The following is a 9,539-nucleotide window of genomic DNA, read 5'->3' on the forward strand; positions in this document are numbered from 1 at the left end:
AGGAATGAGATGGGGGTAGGAATGAGATGGGGGTAGGAATGAGATGGGGGTAGGAATGAGATGGGGGTAGGAATGAGATGGGGGTAGGAATGAGATGGGGGTAGGAATGAGATGAGGGTAGGAATAAGATGAGAGTAGGAATGAGGGTAGGAATGAGAGTGGGAATGAGATGAGGGTAGGAATGAGGGTAGGAATGAAATGGGGTTAGGAATGAGATGGGAGTAGGAATGAAATGCAGGTAAGAATGACATGGGGTTAGGATGAGATGGGGGTAGGAATGAGGGTAGGAATGAGATGGGGTCAGGAATGAGATGGGGGTAGGAATGAGATGGGGGTAGGAATGAGATGGGAGTGGGAATGAGATGCAGGTAGGAATAAGATGAGAGTGGGAATGAGATGAGGGTAGGAATGAGGGTAGGAATGAAATGGGGTTAGGAATGAGATGGGAGTAGGAATGAGGTGCAGGTAGGAATGAGATGGGAGTAGGAATGAAATGCAGGTAGGAATGACATGGGGTTAGGATGAGATGGGGGTAGGAATGAGGGTAGGAATGAGATGGGGTCAGGAATGAGATGGGGGGAGGAATGAGATGGGGGCTGAGCTCTTTTTCCAGGCAACTAGCAACAAGACAAGAGGACAGAGCCTCAAGCTGCACCTGGGGAGGTTTAGGTTGGATATTACGAAGCACTTCCTCACGGAGAGGGTGTTTAGGTATTGGAATGGACTGCCCAGGGAAGTGGTTGGTGGTACAGGCCCTGGAGGTGTTCAAGGAAAGGCTGGATGTGGCACTTAGTGCCAAGGACTAGCCCATGTGGTGGTGTTGGTCACAGGCTGGGCTTGATGATCTTAGAGGTCTTTTCCAGCCTTAGTTTTGTGATTCTGTGAGATGGGAATGGGATGGGGATAGGAGTGGAATGGGGATGTGGATAGGATGGGGAAGGGAATGGTGATAGGATGGGGATGGAGATAGGAATGAGATAGGAATAGGAGGGAGATGGGGATGGAATGGGGAAGGGGAGGTTAATGGATGGGACAGAGAGAAGCGCAGCAGGGAGAGCGATGTGCATAGGAGGAAGAAGTGAGGGAATGGGAGGTATCAGCCAGGGAAAAGAGAGAGAGTGAGGATGGAAATAGAGGGCAAGAGTGGGAGAAACTCAAGAAAAATGAGTAAGAATTGAGGGAGGAGGAAATTTGGCTCACAGACCACAAAAAGCTGGGGGAAAGGGAAAGGAAAAGACGAAAGTGCAAAGGAAAAAGAGGAGGGGAAGAGAACGGGGAGGGAAAGGGAAAATTCTCCAAAAGTTGCAAGATGAAAAAATCCTTCCCCCTTGGACAACCTGTCCTGTTTCCCAGCAGGGTGCTGTGCACACTGGTACCCACTGTGTTATAGCCTGAGAGACCACTTTGGAGCCATTCAGAAGGGGCTGCAGCCCTTGGTTGTCTCTGGATCTCCCTAATCCTGCCCCTCCTCATCCCCCAGATTTTCCACCATTGGGATTCACCTGTGTTCTCCAGCCCCCAGCAGGCGTTCAGCTAACAGTTTTCTGCTTTTCCCAGCACCCATGGCGGGGCTGATCCCCCCTCAGCTGCCAGCATCCCTGCAGCATCCCTCCTACCCACGCCTGGAGCAGAGGCAAAGCTCGTTTGCTGCCGTGATTTATCAGGCTCCTGTGACAGGCCCGGGGACCTCTGATTTGCAAGCATTCTTACCCACGCCAAGATTTACCCGGCAGCGGCAGCGGATGCTGGCTGATACCATCTCTTAATTATGTTTGCAGAAAACCTCTTTAATGAACAGAGCTCCAGTGCCCTTCATCTGAAACTTCCCACTCAGCAGCCTGCCCGGCGCTGACCTCAGCGCCAGCCACCCGCTCGGTCACAGCTTGACTTACATTTAGCAGGTCACCAGCTTTTCAATGTGTTACCTTTGCAGGGCTTGTTTCCGGATTCAAATCACCGGGGATCAGAGCCTGCTCCCACCACCCTGAGGGAACATGACTGACTTCAGTGGGAGCAGACATGAGTGGGGAGGGAGGATTTGCAGCTCGGATTCTTTGAGTGCTGTTGGGCTCCCAGAGATAACGTGCAGCATGGGGGGAGGAGAAGAGCTTAAGAAAGGAATATTCTCTTTATTATGTGCTGGATGCGTTGTGTGAAATATGTACCATGACGTGGTAAGAAGCTATTATCTTCTGATACAACAGCTTGCAAATTCAGGGACTGGAAATAACTAGTGATCCCTCCTTTGTACCTTGGAGAGGTTTCTTTTACCCACCAATAAATACTATTTATTTCATACTAATATATGTTCTATATGCATTTAATTCCACTAACTGCTATTTATACCAATAATCATCTCACCTCAGAAGAAATAATGCCTGAGCCTCTGAAGCAGTGGTGTGCTATTTATACCAAGAAATGCTATTTATTGGTGTTAAACAAAGAAAGACAAGAGCAGAGGCTGGACTCCTTACTCACCATGGCCATGTTCTCTAGCAGCAGCTCTGTGTAAATATCTGATTGGCAAAACCCTTCCTCCTGTTATCAGACACTCTTTGGGACCATGCTTGGCATCATGACAGTGTTTTGCTGCTCTGCTGGGACTCAGGGCTTTCTGGCTCCTTGAAATGTTTCAAAACTCTCAGCTCTGCACATCCAGGGACTAGGGGAGGAAAACAGGAAGGAAAAGGGCAGGAGAAGCCTTAAATGCAAGAGTGAAGGCCACAGCTGCCTGCTTCTGCTGCCAGCTGCCCATGGCCAGGCTGGAGGGCAAACGGGGGGAATGTAGGCAATGCATCCCAGTCAAGGAGAGACCTGCATCCCAGTTGATCCTGGTCTCTGTGCCTCGGGTCTGGAGCCATGGATCTGGATCCTAGTCCTCAGTTCTAGATTTCTGTCCCCAACCCTTGGGTCTGGATTCCAGTCCCCATGTCTTGTGTCTTGATCCTAGTCACTATGCCTCAAGTCTGGCTTCTGGTCCCCATGCCTCAGGTCTTCATTCCTATCCCTGTGCCATGGATATGGATCCCAGCCCCTCTTCCTCAGGTCTGGATTCCTGTCCCCATCCCTCGGGTCTGAATCCAGTCCCCTTGTCTCAAGGTCCGGATCCTACAGCCCATGCCTTGGATTTGGATCCTGGTGCCCATCCCTGGGGTCTGAATCCCCATCTTTGTCCCAAGCTGCCACATTCCCCTGTCTCTAGCTCTTTTCCAGGAAAGAGTTTGCATTGTGATTTTCCCCTATGCTGTTGCAGCTAGGAAAAAAAATAACAGAAGAAACATTATTTGCATTTTAAAACCTTGTTTTAAATGGAGAAGTTGGGAGTGGGCTTTCTGCCAGTGCAGTCTGGCACTTGCTTTGTTGAGAGCATATAGAATAATTTATAAATAGCACGGTGGGTTGTTTGGGGTTTGTTGGGTTTTTTAAAATATAATTACACTTTTAAAGATCTTGCATTGCTGGAGAGAAGGAATTGGCAAAAGAAGCTTTAGAAAAAGTCATGAAGAGGGAAAATTTTATTTAATGGCATTCATAACATCACAAAGAGGAGGGTTTTCCATAGCTAGCAGGAAACAATGCAGGACACCCACAGACAACCATTCTTACACCTCTTCTCCCACCTCCTCCCCAGGCAGCTGAACTTAAGACCCCCAGATCCTCAGGGGCTGGGTTTGACACAGGAGAGGATGATTTAGCAGCATGACCTGGCCCCAGGAGCAGAGCACAACATACTGAGCCTGAACCACTGGGTGGGTCAATGTTGGGGGCAGCTGGGAAGAAAAATTCATCTTGTCTCTGTCAAAACCAGAAACAATGATGCCTGGAGCCAGGACCAGAGGTGTGTCCCCAAGCTGGGGGCACAGCCAGGGGAATGCTTTCTCTCTGTATCCTCCCCCACCCTGCTCAAGAGGTGATTCCTGCTCCCAGGAGAAGACCAGGGGCTTCACTGCTGCTGCTTGGGGAAAAAACAAAAAAAAAGGGAAGAATAAATAAATAGAGAAGTAAAAGCAGGTTGGAGGCAAGGATGATGTGGAGCAACGAGGGGATTTAGTAAATCCCACCAGGAGATGCTGTCCTGCCTACCAGGATCAATAGAGCAGCAGCCCTGGGCTTTGGACACCCTCAGCATCCACTGGCCAGCCCCCAGTGCTCCCAGTATCTGCTTCATTCGATACTGGTCTTGAGATACACTATTGATATATTAGATTTCCCAGAGAGAGCAGTGCAAAATGCACAAATCCTCCAGCAGCCAGAGCTGGAGGTATTGATTTTTTTATACATTGTCACTCCCCTCTGGGTACTGGCAGAGGACAAGGGTGTGAGTATGAGCATCAGGAACTAGGGGGGTCTCAATCCCCAGGGCAGAGGCAGCACACAAGGTCAGACCAGGAGCAACACAGCCCAATCCTCTGGGAATTGTGGGGATGTTTATACACTCAGCCAAGCTGCCTGCAGCAGGGTTTTTTAAGCCAGGAGTAGCAGTGGTTTCCAGGCAATACTAATGCACTGGATGGACCTGTTTCCAGTGGCAGGGATGTCAGTACCAATCTGGCCTCTTCCAAGTGGTGTCCCAGCAGCCATAACCTCCCACGACTCTTCCAAGCAGGGTAAGGTGATGCTTTCATCCCCATTTCAGTGGGAACCAGTATGAGAGCTGCCAAGGGGGGACATGGCTGCAGGCAAGTCACTTTATCCCCTGGATGAATTTGATCCATCTGGACTTGAGACTGTCACAGGGGTGGATTTAGGTATCAAGCTCCTCATCAGCCAGCCCCAAGGATAGGGCAGCCACATTCCCAGCCACCAGGTCATGGACAGTAACCTATGCATTGCCTCCTCTGCCCTCTCAGGGGCAGGATTTGGCCCATCTGTTGTTCAGACAGTATCAAAGTGCCTGATATTAAAAAGCCCAAGGCTGGGCAGCACCCTAGCCCTGGCTGGAAACCCTCACGTAGAGGAACAAATGCTACCAAAATGCAAAGGGATGCAGAAACGTGGAGCAAAAAGCCAAAGTGGCAGCATCTCCCCTTTGCTGGGAGATGCCCTGAGGGGAGAGTGGGCTGCCCTTACCCCTCACCTGCCACCCCAGAGCAGGCTGACCTTCCCCAGCTTGACTCAGAACCAGTGGACACCAGGAGCAGGATGGCAGCTCTTCACCATTCACACACCTCCCATCCACTCTGCCTGAGGGGTGTCCTGCTTGGAAACTCAGCCACGGAATAGGAAAAATAAACAAGGGTGAAGATGCTGCTGCCTGGTGGCTTCCAGCCCTGCTCCTGCAGTGTATCCCCCAAGGCTGTAGAGGGATGAGTCCCAGGGAGCTGTGCTTGGGCAGGGACCCACTGCAATGTCTCACAGCCGGGAGCAGATGGGGGGTTTCACACCCTTCACTGGCGTGTAAGTGATGGCTCCTGGATGGCTTCCAGCACGTATGTATCTGTGTCTGGTTTCATTTATGCACGCTTGCTTTGTGCAAGGAGGCAGCAGCTGACCGGTGGCTAAGAAAACTGAACACCCTGAAAAGGTCTAAAATTAGAGAAGAAACAAGAGCCTCTTCCTCCAAGCACCGGAGCTGCCTGGGCTGGTTCTAGGAGAGCACTGGGAAGAGCTTCTCCTCTCCCTGCTCTGTCCCCCTGGCTGTCCCACTGCTAAATCTTCCTCCTTACCGGGGCAGTGTCTGTCCCCCCACAGCCCCTCTCTACATCCGTGGCATTGCCCTGGGGTAGAGTGCACCCATTTCCCTCCACAACATTTTCCAGGGGACAGGGGCTGGTAAAATGCCAGGTGGCCTTGGGACTGTTCCTGTCCTGTTTACCCCAACCTTGCTTGCCTCATTAAACACACTCTCCTCTCCCCATCCTGGCTGCTGGTCCCTTTCTAGGGGGATACACCCACGAGGGGGGGTGAAGGAAGAGGGGCAGCACTGCACCAAACAGCAGGAAGGGTGGTGACACGGGACAAGAAATAGTGTCCCTGGAGCTGCTGTAGCTGCCAACTCCACCGTCACTCCAGAGTCGTGACGGGTCACAGAGGAAACCTGAGATATCAGGACATCTGGGTGTACCAGTGCTGCTGGCACAGAGCTGCCACAAACACAATACAGTGGCAGGGCAGAGCTGGCAGTGGCACAGCATCCTTTGCACCAGTGACCAGCTCCCTCCATCCTTCCCTCCTCCTGGGCTTCAGAGCCAGCTGGATCCAGAGGTGTGGGGCAGGGCTGAGGGAACCTCCCTTTCTCTGCCATCCCCACAGCTTATGGGCTGCAGGGCAATGATTGCAGGGGTTGTGCCTTGGTGCTGGGACAAAGATGCTTCATGTTTGGTGAGTTGTCCCCACTGGAAAGAGGAGACCATGGCATCATAAACTCTTTTTTTTGTTTGTTTTGTTTGGAAAAGATTTTTAAGATCATTGAGTCCAACCATTAACCCGTTTGTTTTGTTTGGAGAAGATTTTTAAGATCATTGAGTCCAACCCAGGAAATAAATTTTTCCAGATATCCAATGCAGGGGTTGTGCCTTGGTACTGGGACAAAGATGCTTCATGTTTGGTGAGTTGTCCCCACTGGAAAGAGGAGACCATGGCATCATAAACTCTTTTTTTTGTTTGTTTTGTTTGGAAAAGATTTTTAAGATCATTGAGTCCAACCATTAACCCAGGAAATAAATTTTTCCAGATATCCAATCTAAAACTCCCTTGGTGCAACTTGTGGCTGTTTCCTCTTGTTCTACCACTTCAACTTGAGAGAAGTTGCATAAGGGAATGACCTGGAGCCACATGATTCCTTCCAGGTCGGGCAAAACCCTCCATGAAGAGACTGTCCAACCTAGTGCTGTCCCAGGAGATAACCAAATGGACTCACTGTGGACAAGGTCTGTCCCTTCCAATGCACTGGGGGCATTGGCAGGAGTCGACCACCCTGAGGGTGCTCATGATGCAGGGCTCAGCTGCAGGGTTTGGAGCTCCAGCCAGGCAGGGTCAAGTCAGGTTTGACAGGAGCAGCTGTTTTTTTCTTCATGCAGCCCTTGCAAGTAGGAAGCCTGTGGCTTTTTGTGTGCTTTGATAAGGTTCAGAGGTTGTTAGAAAAAACACAAAGCTATGGCAAGAGTTCCAAAAATTCCCAGAAAGTCCAGCCAGCTCTGGGCATTTCTGCCACAGCCATTACCACACACCTCAAGCTCTCTGGCACTTTGCTTTTTGTTGCCATTATAGACATGCTGGTTATGGGACAGGGGTTTAGGGCAGAGAATCCCAGTGACACGTCCTCTAGCGTGTAGTTACACCAACACATGGTGTCACACAGGGGTGTGTAACAGCAGTAGTGTGGCCAGCAGGAACAGGGCAGGGATTGTCCCTTTGTGCTTGGCTCTGGCAGTGCTGCACTTCAAAACCTGAACTCATTTTTTGAAGGTGAAATGTGCCCAGAGAAGGGCAGTGGAACAGGGGAAGGATCTGGTGCACAAGTTGTACAAGGAGCAGCTGAGGGAACTGTGAGTGTTTAGCCTGGAGAACAGGAGGGTGAGGGGAGACCTTATGGCTCTCTACAACTGCCTGAAAGGAGGTTGGAACCAGGGGGGATCAGTCTCTTCTGCCAAGGAACAAGCAACAGGACAAGAGGAAATGCCCTCAAGTTGTGCCAGGCAAGGTTTAGACTGGATATTAGGAAAAATTTCTTTACTGAATCAGTTGTCAGGCTCTAGAACAGGCTGTCCAGGGTAGAGTTAACAGGTGGACTCAATGATCTTTTTCAACCCAAATTATTTTGTGATTCTATGATCAGGGCTGAGTGTGAGCCACCTGTAGGTGCTGTAATGCATGGCTCAGGACTGACATCAGATTGGAAAGAATAATTTGAAGCAAGTGGAATCATGTCCCCAAAAGCCCTTGTGCCACAGGAGCAGAGACTGAGGTGACACAGCAGCTGAGCTCCCTGCCCAGCCATGGGCTGGGGGTGGCAAAGTTGAGTTTTGCTGGGGACTCCACATCAGCTCCCAGCCAGCCACTGGGTAAACAACAGCTCTTGTCTCCAACTGACTGCACACAGACTGTGCAGTCCTCAATTGTCCACCCACCTTTGGGTGCTGCAAACCACACGTGTACGGAACAGCCCCTCCAGCATTTCTCAGCACCTCTGCCAGTAGATTTGGCCAGGGTCTCCTCTACAACCTGAGAGCCCTGTCCCTTGCAGTCCTTCTCTGGCTCCAGACATCTTGGTGATTTTATATATCTGGCGAGAATTAGTGTAAAGCCCTTCCCTTGCACACTGGGACCAACAAATAGGCAGGAGAAGGGGATCTAGTGCCCAGGCTCATCCTTGGTGGGGCGATGTGGAGGGGAGATCAGGTGTCCCCTTTCTCCCAACCACCCCAGCCTGCCCTGTCAGGACACACCGACCTGCAACCCGAGCCCTACCCGCTCTATTTTATGGCCAAAACAAGCCATAAATCTCCTCCTGCAGAGCTGGAAGGTGCAATTGCTTTTCTGCCACGCAGGTTGGTGTTTTTTTTTTTCCTCCTGCACGACTTGTAGCATCACGTGGGGGAAAATCAGTAAGTAAAAGTCAGGTTGGAACCATTTATAACGGCAGCGACGTGATTGTTCCTGTTGACAGCAGCAATTACCGGCGCTCCCTTCGATCGCTCCTTGCTGGGGAAGAGCAGAGGAAGGTGTTGGGAGAGGCTTTTCCAGAGCTGAGTCCCCTCTCCAGCACACCTCGTCACCCACAGTGCTCAGGGAGGGTTTTGGGGAGGGATGGAGGATGAGGAGTAGCCCCCAGGAGGAAAAGTTGGTGGAGGGATGCAAGGTGCTCCCCAGGAAGGAGGGTCTGGGGAGGGATGCAGGGTGTTGCCTGGGAAGGTCAGTCTGAGGAGGGATGCAGGAGGCTTCCCAAGAAAGGAGGTTTGGGGAGGGATGGAGGATGTTTCCCAGGAAGGTCGTTCTGAGGAGGGATGCAGGAGGCTTCCCAAGAAGGGAGGCTTGGGGAGGGATACAGGATGTTTCCTGGGAAGGTCCATCTGAGAAGGGATGCAGGAGGCTTCCCAAGAAAGAAGGTTTGGGGAGGGATACAGGATGCTCCCCAGGAAGTAGAACTCACTGAACACATCAGCTGGTGTCCACCTCCTCAAACACAGTTGGGAATCCAAGACAGACAGCTGGTCCAAGAGCTTGTCAGGAAGAAATGCTGCTGGTGGCCCCAGGTAGCTCTGAGGTGCACTTAGGTGAGGGCAGCATCCCTGGTGGGTGATTGCCAGCCAGATCTTGCCATGGTGTTCACGGTCTAGATCTCCTGCCTGTGAGATGTTCTGTCCATGCCAGGCAGGAAAGCACCAAGGTGCTGTCAGCCACAGCAGCCAGGAAGCTGCCAGGGAATTTGGGAGCTGGGTGCCAGAGGAATGCAGAGGACCTTGCCTGGGGGAGATGGAGAGCAAAATGAGGGATGTCTGTGGCCTTGCAGTGACAGGGCAGTGACAAATGGAGCCATTACTTGCTGCTGTGCAGAGATGTGAGACAAGGAGGGGCGAGCAAGAGGCACGGGGGTGTGG

At 51.4% G+C, this 9,539-nt stretch overlaps 1 protein-coding gene across 1 annotated transcript in view; it reads left to right on the plus strand.

Moving 5' to 3' along the window:
• The window catches only part of ACBD6 (acyl-CoA binding domain containing 6), a 101,267-nt gene that overhangs the window by 1,401 nt on the left and 90,327 nt on the right, over positions 1-9,539 (plus strand). The gene's annotated exons all lie outside the window — the stretch shown is intronic.

Source organism: Chaetura pelagica, unplaced genomic scaffold (genome assembly GCF_000747805.2).
Source record: "Chaetura pelagica isolate M959 unplaced genomic scaffold, ChaPel_1.0 scaffold363, whole genome shotgun sequence".
NCBI lineage: Eukaryota > Metazoa > Chordata > Aves > Apodiformes > Apodidae > Chaetura > Chaetura pelagica.